We start from the raw sequence: 27648 nt of genomic DNA on the forward strand, positions 1-27648 counted from the left end.
GAAAGAAATGTCTGTCCTAAAGAATTCTTGCTAATGACCCTTGAAGGAGGATGAGTGAGGGCAGCTGGCCTCTTAAGACTGGCCCTCCTCAGCAGGCCTCGATGTACCGTGAGGACACCGCTGGGGTGGAGAACGAACAAGTGAGAGTTACGGTTGAATGACTCACCATGCCTCAGGCAAACACTGAACTTTCCTATTCTCTGAGGTCCAGCTCAGGCTGTCCAGGCCTCCAGGGCCAAACCGGGGCAGAGGTTCCAGGAGAGAGGTGGGGCATGGTTGCAGGGCCGTGTCCTGCGGCACACGGGTGAGCCCTCGCTGGGAAGGGATTTGAGATAGAGAGGACTGTGAGGGGAAAAAAGAGGGAGGCCCAAGACAACATGACTAACTGAGAGAGAGATCTTCTACTCTGGCCTAAAGATGCAGTGGATCCACAGTGCTTGTCAGTGCTGGGCACATCAGCCAGTATTGTCTTTCTGGGAGGGGTTGTCATGTCGCTTGGGGTGAACCCTCCACCCAACGACCAGAAATCTAGCATTCTACCCTGGTGGAAACTCCACCACCTGTTATCGTGAGGCTCTGAAATACTTCAGGCACGGGAAAAATGAGGACGCATCCTTCACCTGCCTCAATGGCTCCTCTGCCCCTCTCTATCACTCCTGAGCTTCCCTTCTCCCCATCCACCCGTGCCCATCACAGGAAGTAATCCCCCCATCCTCAGCTGTCCCAAACCTCCACGGAGGCAGGCAGCAGATGATAGAAATTAGGAGCGTGGCTTCTGGAGCTGGCCGCTCGGGTTCATAGGCTGGCTCCACTCACTAGCTGTGACCTTCGGTAACTTGTACAGCTTCTCTGTACCTGGGCTTTCTCACCTATAAAAGGGGTATTTTTTTTTTTTTTGATTGCCAGTTAACTTTATTTATTTATTGGGAATATACATATCAAGTATATAAAATGGAGTTTAAAAAGCAATTACAAAGGAAATACTTTGTACAACAAGCACCCAAATCAGTAACCCCCCAAACCCCAAATATGCACACCTCCTTTACAACTTCACCGTCATCTTTTCCTGTAGGCAGCATCTAGTTGGATTTTGCCTTTTTATCTAAACTGACAGTCTCTTTTTAATTGGTATGTTTAGATTACTCACATTTAATGTGATTATTAATTGGATTAAAATCTACCACTTTGCCAGCTCTTTTCTATTTGGTCCAAACTTTTCTTTGTTTCTTTTTTCCTCTTTTTCTTGCATTAATGGGGATTTTTTTTTAATGATTCCATTTTATTTCCACTATCGATTTATTACTTATACCTCTAAAAATTTTTTTAGTGTTTTTCTAGGGTTTAAAATCATCTTTAATGAGTCTATCTTCAAATAATATTATACTACTTCATGTGTAGCATGAGGATCTTACAACAATTTCCAGTTTCCAGTTCTTCCCTCCCACCCTTTGCTACTGTTGTCAGACATTTTCTTTTCTTTTTTTTCACAAGTGTATAAATTTCATTTTGTAAAATAACATTAACCCTCCCTCTCTCTCTCTCTCTCTCTCTATATATATATATACACACACACTTATATGTACACACACACGTAATTATAATTACATGAGCCCAGAGAAAATTACAGAGCTACTAGGTTGTTAACACGATTTGGGGATATGGTACGGTAGGGTGGGAGAGGGTGATGGTGGAGGGGAGGAATTAAAGCAGTATTAAAAAAAATTCATAAGTGTTCTGTAACGACAGTAATAATATTGTTAGAATGGTGGCTTGAAGCAATTAATGTGCCCACCAAGGACCAATCTCCATATATTAATTTGTCTTTTGGAATAATCTGAATGATGAATAGATTGATGCAGTCTCAGCTCTGCTTTGCTGATAGTAATATTGCTCAGAACTGTGAGGCAGTATTGAAAGCTAAACTTAATTGTCTAGCTCTGGATCAAATTCAGGATTACATAATATGAGGAGTAGTTAAGGAAGTAAGTGCCAATATTAATTGATTTCCTGGGATATGAGTGCTTGGTTTTAATTTTTGTTTTGTTTTCACAACTCACACACACACACACTGTATTTTATTTTTACAAGAGATAAATAAACTGACACCAAGCATTGTAAATGCATGACCACAACAAAAGCAACAATGACTGCAATTACCACACACGAAACACACTCACACTATGTCATAATATTGACATTCAGTCCAGGAATCCTCCACTGTAACAGCTCCTTTACTTTGTAGTGAAAATTGATTTGTATATTTTTTGCCTCTGAGTCCTTGTGGGTTTTTTTTTTATTATTCAAACAGAAAGTCACAAAAATTATAATCATCCTCATCAGTTCACTCAGTATAAAAGGGGTATTTAAAGATAGTGTCATCCCATTTGGTTGTAGTGAGGATTGAATGAGCTAACTCATGTAGTTTCTTAGACCTGTGTGCTGCACACAGTAAACATAAAGCATGAGTTATTTTTACCTCTGTATCACTTTTTTTCAAACTCTTAATTTTTAATTGAGTTTAAAATTTTGTTTTTAGAGCAGTTTTATGTTCACAGCAAAACTGAGCAGAAGGTACAGAGTTTTATTATTTATTTATTTTAAACAATCCTTTATTTTTATTTTTATTTTTTTGGCCATGCCATGAGGCATGCAGTATCTTAGTTCCCCGACCAAGGATTGAACCCACGGCCCCTGCAGTGGAAATGCGTAGTCTTAACCACTGGACCGCCAGGGAAGTCCCCAGAGATTTCTTTTATATCCCCTGCCCCCAAATATGCACAGCCTCCCTCCATCACTGTCAACATCTCCCACCGGCATGTTGTACAGCTGTTACAATCGATGAACCTGTAAGTGATTCATCGTAATCGCCCAGAGTCCATAGTTTACATTAGGGTTCAAGCTTGGTGTTGTACAATCTGTGGGTTTCACCAAATGTATAACATGGTATCATACAGCTTAGTTTCACTGCCTTGAAATCCTGTGTGCTCCATTTGTATCACTTTTAATTGCAGCTTGTCTCAAACTGTACATATAATAAGGCATTTCTTAGATATGCTTTGTTTCCTCTTCTGAACCAACTAAAACTGAATTGGTTTATGTGACTTGCACAATTTTACTTGTTCCACAGAGCCAAGTGCAGCACAAGGCAAAAGTGTACTGAATAACTGGGTAGATGGGCCGATGAATGAGTGAGACCCTTGGATGGGTTGAGAGGACTCAAGTTTACATGAGATACATTCTCTTTTTTATACTTTATTATTTTCCATGTTTTCTGTGAGCATCTTCTTTTTTAGTCAGAAGTAAACAACACCAAGGGTGGGGTTTTTTGGTGGCTTAAAACCAAACACAAAAACTCTGTGTCTCCTCCTTCTCTACTCACTGATTCTTAGCCCTGGTTCATCGTTTTGGAAGTAAGCACCACGTTATCTGTGGTGGGAGGCGCTGAGTTTTCCAGTTAGTGTTCACTTGGGCAGTCGCTATAAGGGCATAGATTCTGGAGCCAGACGTGAATCCAAATCTTGGTTCCTCCCTTCCTTGCTGTGTGAACTTGAGCAAGTTACTCCTCTGTGCCTGCCTTGCCTCATCTGTAAAATGGGGATGATGATGGTAACACACTCATCGAGATTTGCGAGGATTACCTGAGTTAATACATGTAAAGTGCTTAGACAGTGACTGGCTTGTAATACATGCTCATGAGGCCTTAGCTCATGGTGGTTATGCCTTAAAGCTTCTTAAGACATGTGGGATCAGCCCAGAAGTTTCTGTTCCACTTCAGCACTATCGAGGGTCTGTGTGTGCCCTTTTTTACTGCCACACCCACATTCTGACCAGAAGAAGTACAATTCTGACAAAAGAAGCTACATTTTCAGTTTTTGTAAAAATCTAACTTTAGGCTTCTGCTACCTTTTGAACTACAACTCTATTGGAGTATAATAAACATATCAAGGAGTAAATAAAAATGTCAAGATTGATTACATGCTAAGTTGTAAAGGGGGAATCTGCTTGCTCCCTTGATCCTCCTTTCACTCTTTAATTGCACCAGCAAAATGTAACAAGCAAGACCGTGGAACTTGTCTGGTTGGAGGTGGTCCAGGCAGGTCCTGTCACTCCATATCCCACGCATCTAGGCACAAGGTATGAGAATGTGCATGGCTGGACGATATCACCCTCCCAGCCAAGGCACCAGTCACTAGACCCTTCATCTTAGAGAAACGTGCAACGTTGTGACTTCTTCCAATCAAAGTCAAACCTGAAGTTAAGTCCAAATCCAAACTTCTTTGGTTATTATTTATTATGCTTCTGTTAGCCTGAGTTTCCCTAAAAGTTTCTAGATTGTGCAAGGTTTGATTTGGTCGGTATAAAAGGCTCAAAACAAAATGATCCTATTTGCCAGAAATGGCTGATGTGTATTATACAAAATAGACTTCATTTCACAAACATTTCTGAGCAGATAGGGGGCTCCAGGCACTGAGGTGGGTGCTGAGGATATCGTGGTGAACAGGTCAGTGAAGTTTCTCTCCTTATGGAGATTCCAGTCCAGCTGAGAGTCAAAGACTGACTTGTGAATCAGTAATGTCCAGTGCCTCAACATTGAGAGAGGAAACAAAAGCCCCCAGACCTTTTTTGTCTTTTTGTAAAAATCCAGGATTCTTCCCTGTGATTCCAGGTCAAACCTCAGCTCAGGGGGCGGGGGGGCCAGGTGGTGTCTAATCAACTTTCTTCCCCCTCCCCTTCTCTTCACTAACCCCTCTTTCCAGGTCCTCATTTGCCACACTGGCTTCCTGTTCAAAATCTGGGGATGGTGCTTTTGACTGGTGGATGTATTAATATGGATATGCCGGAGAAACAGGAAATAAGTATTATGTTATATTTTATATATATGTGTGTGTATATATATACATATATATATATATACCTCCTATACATATATGGTTTGTTATAAGGGGTTGGCTCACTGGTTATGTAGGCTGAGAAGTCCCAGGAGCTGCAGTTGGCAAGCCTGGAGATCCAGGAGAGCTGATGGAAGAGTTTCAGTCTGAGTTCAAAGTCCTAAGAACCAGGAAAGCCAATGGTGTGAGTTCCAGTCTGAGTTTGAAAGCAGGAGACCGGTGTCCCAGGTTGAGTAAGCTCAGGCAGGAAGAGCGAATTCTCTTACTTGTCTTCTTGTTCTATTCAGGCTCTCTGTGGATTGGACAGCACCCAAATTGGGGAAGGCAATCTGCTTTACTCAGTCTACTGATTCAAATGTTAATCTCATCCAAAACACCCTCCCAGACACACACTCACAGACATACCCAGAGTATCTTTTAACCAAATATCTGGGCTCCCCGTGGTCCAGTACATTGATACATCAAATTAACCATCACAGTGGAACTTAGGTCACATGCCAAAATTCTAGCTGCAAAGGAGGCTGGGAAAATAAGTATCTGGCCTTTCAAACTTACACAATGAGATATTCTGCAATTCTGTAAAGAAAGGGTCAGATACTGGGTGACTAAAAAGAATGGCAAAAGTTTCCTTCAGGCTAGAACCCAGTTTTCCTGATTCCAAGTCTAGTGCTTTCTTTACTACATCGTGGTTGCGACATTCCACTCCCCCCTCCCTTTACTTTCGAAAAACAGGCTGGTGGGGTGAGAGAGGGCTGAGAATTCCATTCTTCAGAGTGTATTTAATTATTTCTACACTGGAGCAAATGCCATGGACTGATGTTTTTTCATGGGAATTCAAGCCCCATTCTCTTTGGCAGAAAGTCTTAACTATTTTTGGAAGCTGGAAAAAAATTCAGAGAATCTGGTTCACTTTTGGTCATGTACAGTAATGTTATTTTTACGTATCTAGGACAGTGATATGGTCAATGCTTATTTTTAATTGGCTTTCTGGGGACACAAGGGTGGTCTAAGAGGTCGGGAACAGGGGAGGAGAGTTGCTCACAGTTGGCTGGAATCCTGTCCTGAAGGGATCCTCACTCACTAGCAGAAGCCCTCTCTCCCTGGGTACCTGAGATTGCTTCCCTCCAGAGCCTACCAGGCCTCTCTCCGGTCTTCTCATTTCCTTTTGATTCCAGCTAGAATGTTCTCTAAGGTTTGGTGCAAAGTGCTTTAGTCCAAGAATCAGGACTCCAGCGTTTGAGTTGTAGTCCTGTCACTTAATCACTGTGGGTATTGAGTGAGTTATTTACTCATAGTCTCAGTTTCTTTACCTGTGAAACCAAACTATTAGATTAGATAATCCATAATCAGGGTGCTTTGGCTATGAACCAGACTATCCAAGAATAAGAATGACTTTAAAAATAAGGAACATAATCTGTCAAAATCAAAATTCTGGACTTAGGGTAATTTCATGGATTGGTTCAACAACTCAGTGAGATAGTCAAAGACACCAGCTTTGTCTTACTGCACTGTCATCTTCACCATGATGTCTCTCCTGATAGCTGTAGGTGGCTGCCAAGATTCCAGGTCTAAGAGTCCATCAGATCAAAGAGGAGAAGTCAAGGTTACTTCCTTGCCAGTCTTTTTATTAGGGAGGAAATATTTCCTAGAAGAACCCAGCAGATTTCTTCTTAGGTCTCAAGCCATGGTTACAAAGGAAGATGGGGAAAAGACCTGCAAAATCTTTTCCTTTCCAAATATTCTGTGATTCTTTGGTTCTTTGACATTTTTCAGCAGTGAATACAAGGATCAGGCTTTGGCGCTGTTGCTTGAGTGTTGGGTCCTGTGTGACTTTGGAAAGATAATAGAACAATGGCCTCCTCCTATGAAAGGTACATGGAGAGAATCTTGGCAATACTCTTTGGAACATTTTTCATGGGGGAAGTAATGAGTTGTCTGTTTATGGGAGTAATTTTTCTTCTTTAAATATAGAAACATCATACAAATATACCTAATATATGCTTCCTATAAAGTCTGTGTTTTTGCCTAATTTCTCCTTCTGTCAATATAGTGCATCCTAACCATGTGGCAATATTGGAAGTATCCCATTGACCCCAGCCATAGGTTGGGTTCTCTGGAAGCAGATGCTGAGCCAGGGATTAACACCTGTAGCTCCCTGTAGTATAATTCTTTTTTTTTAAAATAAATTTATTTATTTTTGTATTTATTTATTTTTGGCTGCGTTGGGTCTTTGTTGCTGCGCGGGGGCTTTCTCTAGTTGCGGCAAGCGGGGGCTACTCTTTGCAGTGCACGGGCTTCTCATTGCGGTGGCTTCTCTTGTTGCGGAGCACGGGCTCTAGGCTCATGGACTTCAGTAGTTGTGTCACGTGGGCTCAGTAGTTGTGGCACACGGGCTTAGTTCCTCCACAGCATATGGGATCTTCCCAGACCAGGGCTCAAACCCGTATCACCTGCATTGGCAGGCGGATTCTTAACCACTGAGCCACCAGGGAAACCCGAAGGAGATGTTTTTAATGACCAGAAAAACAAATGGCTTAATTACTTTCGTCCATATGCCGTCAGTTCCCAACTCATCTGCAAAAGGAGCCAGACAATGTGTTCTTTCTGCGTGCTTAGAAAGAAATGAGTATAGTAGCATACGATATTTTCTTTGTCACAGAAACCAAACTCAAAAATTCCCCATTTTCCTAAAAAATAGCATCTTCCCCAATGTCATACTTGCATATGCTTCTCTTGTTTATGATTCAAGTTCCAAAGACATGAATGCCTTTAGTAATGACGGAGAGGTTTGGGGGACCAGGTTCAACCTGTGTGTATGTAAGTGACCATCTCTGAGGCTACCCCAAAACTAAATATAAATTAATGGAATTATTTGTGTGTCCTCTCAACACCATTGATGTAGCCAGCTGAGGGTCTATTTCTTCCATTCTACCAAGGGGAAGGCTCCCTGTTCTTCAAAGTCTATTTCTAACTCTTCAAGTTCCATAAACCCTCAGTTAGATATCTCCTGGTGATTGCAGTGGATAGAGTGCTTTGTGAGCAGGTGTGAGACTGCATCTCTTTTTTGCAGAGTCCCAAAATAACTGGGAGGGGTGTATGTTTCAGAAAGGGCAGCCTGATACTCTTTGGGTACAGTGCCACAAAAACAGGATTTGTGCATTATTGATATTTCTGTGACTTCTTTTTGTATCCATGGGCTGGAAAAGTATAGGAACATTTGAGATACGTTCATTTTAATTTTGGAGGGGGGTGTTTTACTATTTTAAGTCTTTATACTTTGTAGTATTACAGTTAATTTTGGAGTCAAAAAGGCACGAGTTTGAGTCATAGCCCAAGCACTTAATTTTCTTGGTAAATCGTTTATTCTTCCTGAACCTCTGTTTCTTTGTTGGTAAAATGGGGATAATAATACCTACTCAAATAGTTGGGAAGAAAATACAATAATGTACATACAGCACTTAGAAAGTATCTTCAAGATAAGGCTTGGCATACAAGTTATAATTATTATCTTCCTGCATCTATTTTAGGCTTCGATAAGGCAGGGACCAGGTCTTATATCTCCCACAGTGGCTAGAATGATGTCATGAACACCATAGGCACTGGATATATACTAAGATAATTTAAGATACCTTCAGCAGTGCTTTGATTTTTCTGTTAGAAATGCCCTGTACAAATTCAAGACATAATAAGAATTATATACTCTTTGGAGGGCATGCTTTTGATTCCCTATCAATAAACTAAGCATTTTGGAAGTTGTTTGACAGCAGCGTTTTTTATTTTATATTTTTATTGAGTCAACTGATTGCTTGCTGACTAGCCCGTTGTGAACCTGTGAAAGGTAGGATGCAAGATGGCAGGCTGGGGCAAATGGAGAGAAACCACTCAACAGACACACAGCTGCAATTGTGGCCTCATCATCACAATGCCCTAATTAAGGGCTAATTAGTTACTATTGATAATTCAGGTATCCATAATGACCTAAATGCCTGGGTGATAGATGGAGGTCCAATGACAAAGGAAGAAATGCACAGCAGCAGAAACCATCACTGTTCCAATAAAATGTTTCATCCTGTATGAATGTTATCTACACTGCAGGAAGCCTAATTTCATTTCTACCTTTAACTGAATGACACCTTAGAACACTGGGACTTGGGCTTGGTTCTGTCATAGTATATTTAGTACTATAAATCAAAATCCAACAGAAGCTCTTCTTACAGAAAAAAGATAGGGGAAACAAGGCAACTGGGTTCACAGATCAATTCAAAGTAGCATGTTTTAAAACTAAGTATTAAATTATAGAGCGCTTGCTCTAGTACAAATATAAACCCAACAATCAAATTGAAAGACGGTAAGAGTTCTGCTTCCCAGCATTAATTCAAGGTAGTATCTGCAGACTGCTGGGTAAGGTAGGATGGGCTAGTGAATTAATACTCAATATATTTTTTAAAGTGTATGTTTAGGACATACTTTTGTAACTAAAAAAGCCACCATGGAAAAACTTTACTAGTAAACTTTTACCTCCTTTCTTGTTGATGACAGATAACTCAGTGTTCACTGTCATTATTAGTCTCCTAATTAATATTTCAGATAGTATCAACAATATAGATAAAAACTGGACTGAATTTTTTTTGGGGGGGGGCGGTATAACCACTGACCTGGGAGAAAACACACTGGGCTGAGAGTATTCACATCGAATATTTATCTGCTGATTTAACCAAGACACCTAAGCCCTGGGTGCCTCAATTTCTCCATTTATAAAGTATAAATTACAGGGACTTCCCTGGTGGCGCAGTGGTTAAGAATCTGCCTGCTGGGCTTCCCTGGTGGCGCAGTGGTTGAGAGTCTGCCTGCCGATGCAGGGCACATGGGTTCGTGCCCTGGTCTGGGAAGATCCCACGTGCCGCAGAGCCACTAGGCCCGTGAGCCATGGCCGCTGAGCCTGCGCGTCCGGAGCCTGTGCCCTGCAACGGGAGAGGCCACAACAGTGAGAGGCCCGCGTATGGCAAAAAAAAAAAAAAGAATCTGCCTGCCAATGCAGGGGGACATGGGTTTGAGCCCTGGTGTGGGAAGATCCCACATGCCGCGGAGCAACAAAACCTGCGTGCCACAACTACTGAGCCTGCACTCTACAGCCCGCGAGCCACAACTACTGAGCCCGTGTGCCTAGAGCCTGTGCTCCGCAACAAAGAGAATCCACCGCAATGAGAAGCCCGCACACCTCAGAGAAGTGTAGCCCCTGCTCGCCGCAACTAGAGAAAACCTGCGTGCCGCAATGAAGACGCAACACAGCCAAAAATAAATAAATAAATTTATCAAAAAAATAAAAATTAAAAAATAAATTACTTACAGATGTTACAAGAATCACAAGAATTGCTTACAGATAGAATTATGTAGCATATGTGGGAGAACTTTTCACAGTGCCTCTTAAGTATCTTCTGTACACAAAAGACATTGTATATACCCCTTACCTCAGCTATTCCTTCTTGTTACCCAAACAACAAAAATCTCGTCAGAATCCATGGAGAGAGAGATGTCACTTCTGAATAATAACAAGAGTTTTAAAAATACATTACAAAGGAAGGGATTCACACCAAAAATAAAAAGTGCAAGGTTACACTATAAACATGAATTCTTGGATCCAAACCTTGAGATGTTTGTTCACGTAATGAGAGCCTAATTTTGGGGTGTGGGGAGGAGAGGAACTACTTAGTTCCTCTCTCGGAACTTGTTTGTAAATATGAGACTGGGGCATGGAGGTGTGTGTTGAAAGGGATCTAGAAGGATGCTGAGCAAAGAAGTCCTGCCAACTAAGCCACAAGGACAGGGAAGGGGCCCCCAGGGGCCTCTGGCATAACAATGTCCTCTTTGGAATTGCCCAAGCCACAGATCCAGCCATCTCTGTGCAAGCTCTCTCTTGCCTGAGGCTCTCTGGAATGCCAGATGCCAGGCCTCTCTTCCCTCCCAGTGGCTCCTGGCATTTCCACTGCCTGCTGGATGTGGGGATTGGGCACTGGCTCCGAATCAGCTAGGTCAGGTCTGTCGTTGAGATTCCCGGGTCCTTCCAATTTCATCTCCCTGACCCCCTGCTGTAATTCCCCTCTCCCGAACACACATGGTTACTATTATCTGTCTGTTATACAATGACATATAAGGAGAGAGACAATTTTTCAAATGAAAGTGGCACTGCAACACAAAATATTTGTCAAGAGTCTTCCTCCTGGTGGGCCACATGCTCAGTAACCACGTGCTATAGAATTGCAGAGCCATTATCTCTAAAGACCACAGATTTAAGTATGACAAGTTTTTATGTAGGTTGTAGTCCACTCCGGTGGTTCTCAAAGTGTGACCCTGGAACCCCTGGGGGGTCCCTGAGAACTCTGCACGGAGTCTGCAAGGTCAAAGCAATGTTTATAATATATTAAGAACTTACCTTTTCAACTGCATTGACATTTGCAATGATGACACAAAAGCAATGGTGCGTAAAAGCGCTAGTGCCTTAATACAAATCAAGACAGTGGCACTAAATTGTACTAGTTGTTGTATTTATTCTTCACCACCATGTAGTTGGTACGATTTTTTAATATTCTGTGTGATGATCTGATTCATGAAGCACTTCTGTCATCAATGAAAGCACGTTGTCTTGGAAAAAAGAACTTTTGCAATTTTTTGAATTAGAACTTTATTTTTGGAACACCATTTTTCCTTGAAGGAATGACTGACGGACAAACCATGGATATTCAAATTTGGGTATTTGGCTGATATTTTTTTCCAAAGTAAACAAAGGGAAAATGCCACTTTTTAAACAACTGGCGGTATTTTGCTAATGTCAAAATCTGAAATTTCAAGCAAAAATTAAAATTCTAATACCGTGTCCATCACTGTGAGCTTGATAACTTCCCAATATCTAATGATTTTATGAGATCAGTGTTTATTAATATTATATGCTAGCATTTTTACTATTTATTAAGTGTAAATTTTTGTTACTGCATAAAGAAATGTACTAACAATTTGGAAGATTTCCATAACTTCAGTGAACTAACACTTCCTAAGCAACAATGTGTAGTGTTACATTATAACATGGGTAAAAGATGCATGAAAGTGCATGAGATCAATGAATTTAATGTAACAATATGAAAAGTTTATTGACACAGTTTTAAATTCCACATTCAGAAAACTATTTATTGAGTTTTGGTATAATATCAAAAAGGAATATCCACAATTATCGGCAAAAGTTATTAAAATGCTCCTCTTTTCCAACTGTATACATGCATGAGGGTGGAGCTTTTTCATTACTTCAAAATATGTCAGAACAGTTCTGTTCTGGACTCAGCTGTATTCTATTAAGCCAGACATTAAAAAGACTGACAAAGATGTAAAACAGTGCCACTCTTCTCACTGATTTTTTTCTTTGGTTTTGAAAATATAGTTACCTTTTATTGTAATGTTATTTATATTAACATGTGATGGGTTTATTTTTTCACGAGTAAAATTTAAAAATTTTCTGTTTTAATTTTTAACACAGTAAACATCGGTAGATATAACTTGCATAAAAGTAAGCTCTTTGGGGTCTTCAATAGTCTTCAATAATTTAAGAGTGTGAAAAGATCTCAAGACCAAAATACTTGACAAGCCCTAGTCTATTAGAATAATTGGTTGAATTCTACAAGGTAATTGTGAAGTCTGGAAATATGGCAAGTATAATAATGAATGATCTTTGTATTACAATACCTGTGTTTCCTGTGTTGTCCCTCATCAGTAAACCATTGTCCAGTGCTCTGTGCAAAATTACAATGAGACTGTGCATTAACCCAACACTTCCATCAATCTCTGCACATGCATCCGTGACAAGTGGCCTTAGAGGATTTCTGACTCAGCTTTTCATTAAATGAACCTGTGCCTTTAGCCTAACGTAAAAGAAGTAATCAAGCGGACTCAACTGTAAATAAATAAATAAATTTAAAAATGTACTTCTGTTCAATACTTAATGGCCATCCTGTGGTTCTGACCCTACTCAGGATGCAACCTTTATCTTTGCCATTTTCTCTCTATATTTGTGAAGATAGAGGAAGTTAAGGGAAGTATACTTCAGGCTCTTATAAATAATCGCATTGATTAATGATGTAATTGCTTTTCTTCTGTTTGATTTTTTGGTAGTGTTTTATTTGTCATTACTAATTTTAAAAGAATTGTCATTCACTTTTCTGTACTGTTAGGAAGACTCTCGGTTCCCCATCTTAAGAAAAATAAATCTTGGGCTTCCCTGGTGGCGCAGTGGTTGAGAGTCCGCCTGCCAATGCAGGGGATGCGGGTTCGTGCCCCGGTCCGGGAGGATCCCACATGCCGCGGAACAGCTGGGCCCGTGGGCCGTGGCCTCTGAGCCTGCGTGTCCGGAGCCTGTGCTCCGCAACGGGAGAGGCCACAACAGTGAGAGGCCCGCGTACCGCAAAAAAAAAAAAAAAAAAAGAAAAAGAAAAAGAAAAAAAAGAAAAAGAAATCTTTAGTGCCTTTAGATCCTGAGAAATATGAATCCAGAAGAATAAGCCATTGGCCTCTGGTAAGCAAATTGCCTCTGAATTACATTTTATTGAGGACTGTCTTTTTGAAATAGTGACTCCAGCAGTAGAAGCTGTAATTTAAGACTGCAAATGGGGTTGAAACACATTTGGCTTTCTGTTTTCTGACTTGATACTATCAATATTTTTTAGCCCTTCCCTCCTTTGACCCACCCAGAGTATGAGCTCTCTGACATTCGCACAGCAAGTGGATAGATGATTCTTGATTCAGTGTGGCCTCCTTTTGAGCTATTAATATTTTGTATGTATATAGAGCCCTTCTACTTGCCAATGAAGTACCAAGCCCAGGAAGGAAGAACCTAGTTTTTGTGGAGAGAAGTAAGTCATTTGGAAGGGAATTCAATTGCCTTAGAAACGAAAATGTGCTGATACTATCCAAGCCCCAGCTTTTTATTTTCAGGCCTGCATCACAGCCAGCTATTCTTCAAAAAGAAACTTCAGCACACCCCTAAATTTTAGCCCTCCAGGGTGGCTAAACTGAACTGAGTAATTCAATAGAGGCATTAGTGAACTTTCGCTTAAATATTGCAGACTCTTTGCCAAATATCAAATTTTTTTTTTCTTAACAGCAATTAGTAGCAGGCCCATATGTTTCTAATGACTGCTCCAAATGAGCATGAATAAAGACAGGAGGAGAATGATTGCTGTAAGAAAGGGGCATGCTTCCAACTTACTATAGTTTCCTCGAGTACTTTGGAGCAGCCCTGTTTGACACCATTTATGATTGGGATTAGCAATTACAGTTAAAACTGGCAATCGAACATCATGGTGAACAGGATTCTGGAGTCAGAAACTGCTGCTTACTTTGTGGCTTTGGACATATTTTATTTTCTGAGTCTGTGTGTTTTTTTTATTGAGGTAGAGTTGAGGTACAATATTATATAAGTTTTAGGTGTACAACAGTGATTTGAGTCTGTTTTCTTAACTGTGAGCTGATGATAGTAACACCTGTCTCATAGGGTTGTTGTAAGGATTTAATGAGAGAACCCACGTGGAACATGCAGAATGGGGCTTGGCACAGAGTTAGGGTGCTATAAAAGCTCTATGTATGTATTATTATAATTATCCTGTTTGCAAGAGCAAGGTACAGGCTCCAAAGAACAATTGACCTAGGGTATTTGTCAAAATTTTCAGTTTGGAGTAAAGACAATTCATGCCTCCGAAATCATAGGCTGATGAAAAATTAGTGAATGCTACCCGTAGCCTTACGTTATTTAAAACTTTCCTGGATTCGAAAAAAACAAGCTCCGTAGTGGTGTAATTCTGCCTGGGATTAGTTTACTCACAGTCAACTACACTCATGCAGAGAACATGACCATTTGATTCTGAAGAGGAGCTCATTGGGCTGGTGGTTAACTGGAGGATATAGAGGATCTCTGTCTTTTTGGCAGTGGGGTGGGTCACATTTGTGCCCATTCTGGGAGTATTACATCTCCTGAAGCTTCAATTCAGTTAACTAGATGGGCGCCTTGCAACCCACCAGGCAGAACAGATCCTAAACCATTCTGGCAAGAAATTTTTTCCTGGTTTTTTTTTTTCTTTTCTTTTCTTTTTTCCAATTTTAGGCAATTAATCCATCATCTTATGGTAGGTGAAACTATCAGCTCGCAACATAGGATTATCCTGGAATTTACAAAATAAAGAGATCTTTTAAGGGCTATATAATTAAGTGAAGTAACTTGCCATCAGTGGAAATTTGTGCTACAGCAATTCCTATTTCACAACTTGTTTGGGGAAGAGGGATTAGTATATCCTAAACTATGCATTTATTATGGACTTTGGCAGCTGAGTCAGTTTCCAGTTTAGGATTTTTAAAGTAGTTGTAGTCTTTGTGAAATATTTTCAGCAATGATTTGGGTTTGTTTAATTTTGCTTTACAGTAGTCTATCAAACAAATTGTAAGATGATGAATTTTTCGGTTAAGAAGAGTCAAGGCTGGCTTCAGCCCTTTATCTAGAAGAACACAATTAAGAAAACTCTCGAATGAAAGAGAACATATGTAGAATGCTATCATCCTTTTGATCCTTGCTACTCAAAGTATCTGTGGAGCGGCAGCATTGCCATCACCTGGGAGCTTTTTAGAACTGGAGACTCACCGCAGACCAACTGAATCATAATTTGCATTTTAATAAGATCTGTAGGTAATTTGTATGCACACTAAATTTGAGAAGCACTGTTTCAGATCACAGGAAACTAATCAAATAATTAAAGAGCTGGCCTTCAGCCTTTAGTACCTTATTCCTTATTCTCATCATTCTACCTGACAGTGAGGGTCAGAATAATTTTAAGAGAACCCCGTTCTTTTGAAACTTATAACAAATTAACCAAAATTAAGCCGAGACATTTCAAATACGCAGAAAAGTACAGAAACTAATGTAATAGACGATCTGTAAACCTACTACTAAGATTTTAATTTTAGCACATTGCCATATTTGATTCATCTTTCTCCCACTAGAAAAAAAATTGTGATAAAATACACATAACACAAAAATGACAATTTTAACCGTTCTGAATGTACAGTTAGTGACATTAAGTACATTCCCACCATTGTGTAACACCACTTTCCAACTCCAGAATTTTTTCATCATCCCAAACTGAAATTCTGTACCCATTAAATAATAACTCTCCCAGCCTTTGGTAACCACTATTCTACTTTATGATATGACTTTTCTAGGTAACATATAATTGGGATCATACAATATTTGTCCTTTGGTGACTGGCTTATTTCACTTAGCATAATGTTTTCAAACGTTATCCGTGTTGTAGCATGCATCGGAATTTCATTCCGTTTTAAGGCCGAATAATATTCCATTCCGTGTATGTATCACATTTTGTTTACCCAGGTATCTGTCAATTGATGTTTGGGTTGTTGCCACCGCTTGGCTATTGTGAATAATACTGTTATGAATGTTGGTGTACAAACAACTGTCCAATCCTTTCACCTTTTTTTGGGGGGAGGAATATATACTTAGAAGTGGAATTGCTGGATCATGTGATAATTCTATGTTTAGTTTTTTGAGGAACCAACATGTGGTCTTTCACCGTGGCTACAACATTTTACATTCCTACCAGCAATGCATCAGGGTTCCAATTTCTCTACATCTTCCCCAACACTTATTGTTTTGTTTTGTTTTTAAAAATAAACATCCTGATGGATTTGAAGTGGGATCTCTTGTTTTTGATTTGCATTTCCCTAATGATTAGTGATGTTGAACATCATTTTATGTGCTCATTGCCCATTAGTATATCTTCTTTGGAGAACTATCTATTTAAGTTTTTGCCCATTTTAAAATTGTATTTGTTGTTGACTTATAAGAGTTCTTTATATATTCTGGATATTAATCTCTTATCAGGTATATGAGTTTCAAATATTTTCTCCCATTCTGTGGGCTGCCTTTTCATTCTGTTGATAATGTCATTTGATAACACAAAATTTTAAATTTTGATGAAGTCTAATTTATGTTTTCTTTTGTTGCCTATGCTTTTGGTGTCATATGCAAGGAGTCATTGCCAAAGTCGATGCCATGAAGCTTTTCCCCCATCCTTTCTTCTGAGAGTTTTATAGTTTTCACTTTTATGTTTAGGTCTTAAATCCATTTGGGGTTAATTTTATATAGTTAGTTTTATATATAGTGCAAAGTGTGAGTCCAACATCATTCTTTTGCACATGGATATCCAGTTTTCCCTTTTATTTTGATGGAAAGACTATCTTTTCCCCCATTGAATGGTTTTGGCACCCTTGTCAAAAATTATTTGACCAAATACACAAGGGTGTTTATTGCTGGGCTCCGTATTCTATTCTACTGGTCTATATGCCTGTCTTTATGCCAGTAGCATACTGGTTTTTTTTCTTTTTTTTTAACATTTTTAGCCCCTTTCCCTAAACACATGAATGAATTAATGTTCCTTCCCCCCCCCCTTCTTGTTTAATTTTTATTTTATTTATTTTTTTGCCTGCGTTGGGTCTTCGTTGCTGGGCACGGGTTTTCCTCTAGTTGCGGAGAGCGGGGGCTACTCTTTTTTGTGGTGTGCGGGCTTCTCGTTGCAGTGGCTTCTCTTGTTGCGGAACACGGGCTCTAGGCGCACAGACTTCAGTAGTTGTGGCACGTGGGCTCAGTAGTTGTGGCTCACAGGGTCTAGAGCGCAGGCTCAGTAGTTGTGGCGCATGGGTTTAGTTGCTCCGCGGCATGTGGGATCTTCCCAGACCAGGGCTCGAACCCATGTCCCCTGTATTGGCAGGCGGATTCTTAACCACTGCGCAACCAGGGAAGCCCCTAGCATAATGTTTTGATTACTGTGAAAAAAGTTTTAAATCTAGCTAAAGACGAAAAGAATTACAGGTAGAGCAAAGCTCTCTTCATCTCTTCTATCCTTCCCCAGAAGGATACATGTTTGTATGTACCCATTTATAACTTATTTTGTACGTTTTAAGTTTTTTACTTAGATACTAGTGCTATGGCCTGAGTATTTGTGTGCCACCTCCCTTAAATCCACAGGTGGAAGTCTTAACCCTCCAGGATGATGGTATTAGCAAGTGGAGCCTTTAGGAAGTGATTCTCGGTCCTGAGGGCAGAGCCCTCACAAATGGGATTAAAGAGGCTCCAGAGAGGTCCCTTGCCCCTTCCATGTGAGATCACAGTGAGAAGTTGGCAATCTGCAACCCGGAAGAGCGTCTTTACCAGAACCTGATCATGGGGACACCATGGTCTTGGACTTTCCAGCCTCTAGAACTGTGAGAAATACATTTTGGCTGTTTATAAGCCACCCAGCCTGTGGTATTTTGTTGTAACAGCCTGAATGAATTAGGACAACTAGCACACTAAACACAGTGTTTTTCAGTTTGCTTTTCTTCATTCAACAATATTTTGAGATTTATCCATCCTGAAATGCGTGCGTCAATTTATTCATTGTATTCATTGTTTATCATTCTGCTGTATTCACATTGAGTCAAAACATTCAAATCCATTTCTTCCATGAGGGCCAGTTAGGTTGTTTAAAAACTTTAAAAAAGTTAAAAAAAAAATAACAAACAGCACTGCCACAAACATTTTTGCACACATCTCACGCAAACAAGAATTTTTCTAGGTTAGAAAACTAGAAGTGGAATTGGTATCATAGAGCAGGTTGGGAAGTGATAACCTAACAATGTAACCTGGACATGCAGAACTGAAGTGGATGTAAACAATAAGGGACTACTTATTGGAACTATCCCTAGTTACTTGATTAGATTATGTGTCATTTTTACTAGATTTATCCTAAGGGCTGCTGTTTTTTATTGTAAAGATGTGATGATGGATGAGTTTTACCATCTGTTGTCATCATTTGATTACATGGCTGAATCTTCTAGAAAGCAGGCCTTCCAATGGATTGCTGCCAGCCTTGGCCTTACAACTTCCCAAAGTATTTTGTCACTTGTTAGACAACTTGACATAATGATATTGTAAATCCAATCAAATTGGTTTCAGACTCCTGAAATGGTAAATACAAAGGTATCCTCAATTTTGAAAAATAGTTTTTTAATCAGGAATCTGAATTAAGATAGAGTGGTTATTATAGAAGCAGATAACTCAGAGGCAGTTGTTAACTGAAATCAGTTAACCTCTTACTTCTCCAAAAATGTGTTTGGCAGAGGGACTGCATAAAGGACCTTATTCTTAGCCTCTGATGTGGCATTACTGACCTGGATGCCGAGGCAGCACACAAGATTGTCCTCTCACCTGGATGGCTGGTCATCAAACAATGAGAACTGGTCGACTATATACCAACATTGAGAATCGGCCTCAGCCGGAAGTTCTTTGCAAGACCTACTTTAAACTTCATTAAATGCTTTCATGTTAAAATAAACATCACACTCCCCAACATTCCAAACCAGCCAAAGACAATAAAAATAAAACCTGACAAAACCTGGTTTTTGTGGAGAGTAAAATGGTAGTTACCAGAGGCTGGGGAGTAGGGGAAAAAGGAGATACTGATCAAAGGGTATAAACTTACAGTTATAAGATGAATGTATAGCACAGTGACTATAGTTAGCAATTTTCAAGAGATCTCAAGTGTTCTCAGCACACACACACCAAGAAAATGTAACTATGGGAGGTGATGGATATGTTAATTAGTTTGATCGCGGTAATCATTTCACAGTGTAAACATATATAAAAACATTACTTTGTATACCTTAAATATATACAATTTTTATTTGTTAAAAATAACAAATTTTTAAAAATTTAAAAAACCCAAAAGACCTCTCCTATTTAAATTATGATTTTTAATAATATTGCTATTGGTTTTTATAGTTCCATAGATTTTATTGAATTTCTTTTTTAAATTTATTTATTTATTTTTGGCTGTGTTGGGTCTTCGTTTCTGTGCGCGGGCTTTCTCCAGGTGCAGTGAGCAGGGGCCACTCTTCATCGCGGTGCGCGGGCCTCTCATTGTCGTGGCCTCCCTTGTTGCGGAGCACAGGCTCCAGATGCGCAGGCTCAGTAGTTGTGGCTCACGGGCCTAGTTGCTCCGCGGCATGTGGGATCTTCCCAGACCAGGGCTCGAACCCGTGTTCCCTGCACTGGCAGGCAGATTCCTAACCACTGCGCCACCAGGGAAGCCCTTTATTGAATCTTTTGATTGCTACATGCCTGGGTCAATTGCAACAGAGAATATCGTTTCACATATAAAAATCAGACCAAAATCTTTAGAAAGTAAAATAGATGTTCAAAAGCTAAGTCATTGAAGTTGCCAGAATGTATAATTGCTAATCCCATCGCATATCAGGCTATTTTTCATCCCAGAAATAGGTAGACCCTGTCTGTGATGCAGAAAGCCATTAGGAGATGCTTCCGTTTGAACTAGCGAATCGGTATATTAGCAAGATTGCTCGTTTGATTTGAGCCAGAAGGCCTGGGATTGAAGCCTGGTTCTGTCATTTACTATTTGGACAGTCTTAGGCAAGTCTCTCAGCTTGTCTGAATTCTCAATTTTCTCATCTATCGAAAGGTGATGACAAAACCATACTTACCTCAAAGGACTGTTCTGATGATTTGACAATATGGTGCATGGAACCGTTGCTGAGGAACTGTAAAATCTGTAAATTGTCACATAAACGTTAATGGTTCCCTAGCAGTCACTGAATGCCCAGGTCCTAAGCGAGAGTAGTGCATTTGCCACATATTGATTATGTTATCGGTATGAAATGTCATGTTCTGGTTTTTTTCTTGTTTCTCTATTTTCTATGAGATTTTGATTTTTGCCCACTTCCGTTGTGCTAACCATGATGCAATTCATGGACCTAACCCAGACAGATTGATAAGGGATTATATTACAAATTGGGGCCATTACCTTGGAAGAACAATCTGTCTGAGGAGTGGAGGTTGTTACATTTTTTTGTTTGGCTGAAGTTTAACCAGTTGTTTCGATAAGACGTTCAAGAGTTTTGAGATAAAGGCAGTTAAGCGTCCCCAGCTGTTCATCCTGTGAAGTCTAAATGTTCTCAGGTCCTGGCTGAGGATTGCTCACATTATAACGAGTCACAATGATTTGTGCCAAGGCATGGGTTATGATCCTGACAAATTAAATTGTATTAATCCCGGACGTTATTCATTAGATGTAAGGAGCACAAAGTGCTTGTGAAATGAACAATACATGTATCATATGAAACATGACAAAGGATCAAACATTCCACGGAGATGTTTTGATACAGCTGGTGTGGAGAAATCAATTTTGCCAACCATCCTCCCACCCATACACGCCAGCACAGATCTATGATTCAAAACAGGATTTCCTGTACGCTACCAGAAGCATTCGTCGTGACCCTTTTTTTTTTTTTTTTTTTTTTGCCAATTCTAAATTTCCCCATTTGGGCCTTTCAATCTCTTGCACACATTCTTCCCGAGCCCCACGTGTTATATGTGCGGGCTCTGCCTTGCAGAAGGGCACCTGGCCAAAGGGAAGAGCGAGGGCTGAAATCTAGCCCTGCACCCTCACATGTTTGCGTGTGCTCAGAAAAAGGGATGCCTCCTTCTAATTTGCATAAAGCTGTACGGCTAGCAGAGGCTGTGCTGTCTTAATGTCTGTCTTACCTACATTCTCCCCCATACCCTATTTTCCATTCTCAGGCCGTTAAGCTGCCTCATCACCACCCATGAAGCTGATCTCCTTCTAGTAACCCTCTTACCCTCTGTGTCTCTCCAGGCATCCCAAGGCCATCCCAAAGCTCCCTCACCCCCTTGTTTCCAAGGAATCTCTTCTAATTCCACTACCTCTTATAAGATGTATTCAAGTGTATTTTTAATAGCATCATTCAAAGCACATGAGATCAAACAAACTTCACTAGTTTGGTGCGTTCATTTTCATGACTACAAAAACAATTTAAAAGAGGAAAGCTAGGTTGAGCTGAAGTGTAAAATTATCAAAAGCAAAACAGGAAACAAATGTTTGCTCAGCCAACCATTTCCTACTGAGGGCTCTCTGTGGAACGTGGTCTATGAAGGACTCACTGTTCAACCTTAAACAGATTGAAGTAATCCATGTGGGGAAGTAGCACCAAATCCAAGGGCTGCATGGAAGCAATGTGGAGTGCCAGGCCCCTGAGCCGCTGCAGAAAGGCAGGCTGTGAAGGGCTCCGTATCTGTGAGGAAGGGAAGTCTTTGAAAGCTATCTTTTTAACAGGACGAATGTGAAAGCCACTGGGAGGGGAAGAAAAAAAAGGCAGCACAAAACTGGCATTTGAGCATTGCTTCCTGCCCATGTCCCTCTAGCTCTTTGCTGACAGTTATTCTTAGGCCTTCTTTGGCTTCAAAGGTTTCCTCTCTTCTATTTTTGGTAGCAAAATATGGATTTAGACCTGCGTTACCCCTCTCGACTACTAATCCGAGCCCCGAAGAGAGTAGGGCTGCTGTTTTCTGTTAGCGATCAGTTCTCTTTCTTTTCAGCACCTCTAAATGATTTTTAATATTAAGGACACAGATTTATGGGAAGGAGTCATTGAGTTTTCAAACTGATTTGTGGTCTCCTAATTTGCACATTCCTTTCTCCAGCAGGGGCATCTCAGAGATCATCTCCGCGGGCTTGACTTCCGTGATGAGTGAGAGAATCCAGGTTGGTAAAACAGATGGCCATCGAATGAGCAAAAAGTAAGCAAGGATGATTTGCATTGGAGTAACGTGTAACTGCTTAAGCACAATCCCACTTTGGAAAGAAATAATTGATGCCTATGTAATCTAAGATTAGCTTAATCTATATGGATTGCAACAAAAGCTACACGTTTTTGGAATGTTTTGGAATGCTGACGACCCTGACCTGTGCAAAGGAAAACACATTGTGTCAGAGCAACATTTCCACTTTCACGGGTATTTAATTCCAGGTCCTCTGATTCTATTTCTTTTTTTTTTTTTTTTTTTGCGGTACGCGAGCCTCTCACTGTTGTGGCCTCTCGTGTTGCGGAGCACAGGCTCCGGACGCGCAGGCTCAGCGGCCATGGCACTCCGCGGCATGTGAGATCTTCCCGGACCGGGGCACGAACCCGTGTCCCCTGCATCGGCAGGCGGACTCTCAACCACTGCGCCACCAGGGAAGCCCCTGATTCTATTTCTTGAATCACTTCAGTTTTTCCCGATTTCACGACCACCTAACTTTGCTGGACCGCGAATAATAATAATAACCTCGCCTGGGTTGTCTTTTATATCCAGATAACTCAACTTTATTTTATTTTATTTATTTTTTATTTTTTGCGGTACGCTGGCCTCTCACTGCCGTGGCCTCTTCCGTTGCGAAGCACAGGCTCCGGACGCGCAGGCTCAGTGGCCATGGCTCACGGGCCCAGCCGCTCCGCGGCACGTGGGATCCTCCCGGACCGGGGCACTAACCCGAGTCGCCTGCATCGGCAGTGGACTCCCAACCACTGCGCCACCAGGGAAGCCCTCAACTTTATTTTTAAGAAAGAAGCAGCATCAAGCCCTTGAGTCCTCTCATAAAAATATGGGGCTGCCCACTTGGATGAAGGCGGAGCTGGGGCTCAGGAATGCTGCCCCCCTCAGCCCAGCTGCCTCTGCTCACGTGGTCTTAATCAGGGTCTCCCTCAGGGCTTTCAAAGGGTGACCATCTTATGCTCGAGGAGGATTATTGTGGCAAGTTGTAAACTGAAGCATCAAGCCTGTTGCCCCACCACCCCAAGGTTATCCACACACACACCTGGCTTGACCTTCACAACCCTCTAGAAACCATGAACCCACACTCCACCAATATTCTACGTGTGCCATTGATTTTAGTTTGTTTTGCATAGAAGAAAATGCACAGAAGCATATTGGGATTGGGGGGAGGGGGTGGAATTTTGAGAATTAACTTTAAGTACTTTGCAAATGGATAACTGAGAAGGAAAAAAAAAAAAAAAAACAACCCCAAATCTAGGTCACATAGTGGGTTTCCAGCACTGAAGAAGGTGTTTTTAAATATATTTTACATAATGTGTTTGAGCAGCAGGCAGCATTATCTGCTAAGTGGCTGTAGAGACAGTGAGCTAAAAAGCTACATAATAGAGTTCAAAAGAAAGCCTTCCTTAAGTTTTCTCCAGAGCATTTTTACCCTGTGGAATTTTTTAGGGTTATTTTAAATGTGTCCCAATGTCAGACTTGTTCAGAAAGAGCACTGTGTCTCCCAAGAGAATGATGATTTGCTCTCTTGCTCTCTCTTTTTTTTAGTGGAGCAAAATGCTAACTTTTAATAGACTATCTAGGCTTTTTTTCTGTACAGAATTCCTATGCAAATATTCAAACTCAAGGACTGGGAAAAGGTTAAAAGGAGCTGAAAAAGTCTATAGTGGCTCTTTCTGAGATGCACTCCAACACTTGGCAGGATGAGGTGTTCATAGCAGGTGCTGGATTTGCTATAAATGGACAATTTATAAACAGAGCTGACAACTGGGAAAACAGAGCAGTGGGGAATGCTGGCATTCCAGGGGCCAGCGGTTGATTTCCTATCAGATGCTCCTCAGCATGGAATTATTGATAGCCGCTGCTCTGAAAGAAAGCCAGTTGGCTGGCGCATAAAAGGGCCGTACCTCAATGCATGCCTGATCTGCTGCTAGATATTTTAAATAGGTCAGTGCAAATTAGCTTCTTCAGGTTGGTATTTCCTTAATTAGCAATTTAATTGCAAAGTCTTCTCCCCCCTCCACCTTGACTGAATCTAACTCTCTTCCTTCTCTGTAATGCCTGAGGAGTGGGTCCTGGGAGAAGTCTGACTGAAACAAAAGAGGAGCCTGAGGGCAGCGGGGGAGGATTCAGAGCAGCCTTCAGTGCCCAAGGCCAACACAGAACCTGGCCAGGGCAAGTCGCATGTGCATCTTAAGGCAGCATCTTTGGCCTTGTGTCCTGGGGGAGAAAGGAGCAGAGCCTTTGAGCACTGAGCCCTCTCCTTTCTCTTTTGCTGTTAGTCAAGGGCTGCCAGAACACTAGGACATTCCTGAGACCCCTCAGCAAGGTTCTGCTTTCCAAGTATTCCCATGGTGCATTCCAATAATCACACGGTAATTTCCAGCGTTTTTGTTTTTTGGGAAAATGTTCCCCCCATCGGAAAGTTTGGTGGTGGTTCCTGGATAGACGGCATTGGATGGTGCTGCTAGGTATACATCTGTGGTCTGCACTGGTGCAGGGTTCTGCTCAGGGCTAGTGGAGTGGTCATACCTGTTTGTTCTAGCTGCATGAGTGGTTTTTCCAGGAGACATTGTTTGGCTGGGTCTCTACTTTTCTCCCAACCACACCCTGTTGTTTTTCTCTTCAGAGGAACAGACCGAGGGCCTGATCCTGCAAAGACGTCTGACTTCCTTACAAGGAGTGAAAATTGCACAGGCCTGAGATTCAGTTATTGAACTGGACACACATCCCAACACGAGGGTTGGCCTGGACAGGAGGCCTGTCGGATTATAAAGCATAGGGCTTTCAGGGAATCCAGAAGAGGGACTGTTTGGTGCTGCATAATGGCAAACATCCCTGGATGAGAGAGGGCTCTGAGGCACTGAGGCAACTGATACTTCTGTCAGTGGTAGGAAGTCTTGTCTGTGAGCGGATGCTCCTGAGAATCTTGCTTCTGGGAATCTCAGTTTCATCAACTGTGGTGAGCTCTCTGGTAAACAGGTGAGAAATCTTACTGAGCGTCTATTTACAAAGGACTGTACCAGGGACAGGAGGTACAAGGAAGTATAGGCACAGTACTGCCAGACAGAAGTTTATGATGTGCTTAAGGAGATACACCATATTCTTGTGAAAAGATAGTAACTCGGGAGAAGCAGGACATGTAAAAGCCGTGGATGACAAGGAAGGTCCTAGAAGTGTCCAGGACCTGGTGGGACCTGGCGGGTGTGGGAAGGATTGACAAGAAAGATAGGACTGGGCTTCCCTGGTGGCGCAGTGGTTGAGAGTCCGCCTGCCAATGCAGGGGACACGGGTTCGTGCCCCGGTCCGGGAGGATCCCACATGCCACGGAACGGCTGGGCTCGTGAGCCGTGGCCGCTGAGCCTGCGCGCGTCCGGAGCCTGTGCTCCGCAACGGGAGAGGCCCCAACAGTGAGAGGCCCGCGTACCGCAAAAAAACAAAACAAAACAAAACAAAAAAAGAAAGATAGGACTGAAGCGGGGCCTTGGGAAGTAGGAGTATTTCAGTCATTGGAAATGTGAAAGGGAGACTTTCCAGGTAGGGGAATCCATGCTGTGAGACCTGGCTGAGGAGATGGCTTCTGAGCTTGGGAGGAGAAAAAAGAATGTCCTGGGAAGTAAGGCTGAGGATCCCATAGATCTAGAGGTCACAGAGAGTTTGCAGTTCAACTTGCTAGACATGTGTGATCGGGGAGGGAGGTGAGGAAAGCAGAATGTCCGGAAGGTGAAGGCAAAGGAGACAGTGGTACCCACTGCAGGAGGACCTCACTGGGTCCCGTCTCAAGGTGGCCAAAGACTTAAGTCTGCAGAGGTTTGTGGACTGCGTAGAGAGCCCTACCGAGCCGCTGTGTGTACACGGAGCCCTCGTCCTCCTTCAGCCCCTGCCCACCATCTGACGGGCAAGGGCTTCCTAAGCTTCTGCTTACGGAGTTTCCCCGCAGGCCCAGAGCCAAAGCGAAACAAAGGCAGATTCTTTTTTTTTTTTTTAAAGTTCACTGCTTGACTCTTGGATTCCCATTAGTGTCGCCCTGATTGATTTGAGGCCTTACTGGACATTTGGATAATTGCTTATTTTCATAGCTAACTCAGAAGGTCATCTTTGAGATCTGGTAGCATCTGCTCAACTTGGCAGATGGTTGAAGAAAGAGCCATGGATCTTGGGGTGTGGAGGGGTGTGGAGTCTGCCCTGGTCAGGGAGGGCTCATCTACTCACTGCCCCGCCCCCCAAGCCCTGGGAGGAAATGAATGTGGAATCCTCTTTCCTGACACTTTCCCCCCCATTTTCTGACATCTCAACCTATGGCCTATAGTCAGACAGCTTGGGCATCACCTGAGAGTTAGTTAAAAATACAGAATCTGAAGCTCCAGCCTAGACCTCCTGGATTGGGATCTGTGAATTCTGCAAGATCCTGAGGGATTCAGCTGCACATTAGAGTTTGAGAAGTGCTAAGGATCACCTGAGGAGCTTTTAAAACATTCCCTGGCATACTGCCTACCCAAGACAGATTACGTCAGAATCTCTAGGGGTAGAGCCCTGACGCTGTTTTTTTTTTTTTTTTAAGTTTCTAAAAGATTCCATGAGCAGCCTGAAAACCACTGGTCTGAGTTAGCCACTCTGTTTCCAAGGCACCAAATTCCCCTCATGTTGTAAAACAAAACACTGCTAACCTTTTAGTCACAGACCCAGACGGAGTGAAAATAATGCTAACTAAGCATTTACCCAGAAGCTGGTTAGGAAACTCCTGGCCAAGAGCAGAAGTAAACCACTGGAGTCACTTGAAAGTGTCAAGACAGTAGCTTGTTAAAATTCCTAGTCTTCTCTTCTGGCTTTGGAGTGTGGTTCCGTGTAGAACCTGGCAGATTGGTGCCCCTGCCGGTGATCTTGATATCTAAGGAGACGGTTCCCAGGCCTGTGCCCAGAGGAGCCATGTCCCCTGTCCAATGACAGCAGACACACACTGAGGAATTCAAAGTACTGATTTTTCACGCAAATGCTCACTTTCAGGAAACACAAAGATTTGAAAGCAGTTTTCCACCAACCCTCAGGCTA

Source organism: Delphinus delphis, chromosome 3, assembly GCF_949987515.2.
Source record: "Delphinus delphis chromosome 3, mDelDel1.2, whole genome shotgun sequence".
In the NCBI taxonomy this organism is placed as follows: Eukaryota; Metazoa; Chordata; class Mammalia; order Artiodactyla; family Delphinidae; genus Delphinus; species Delphinus delphis.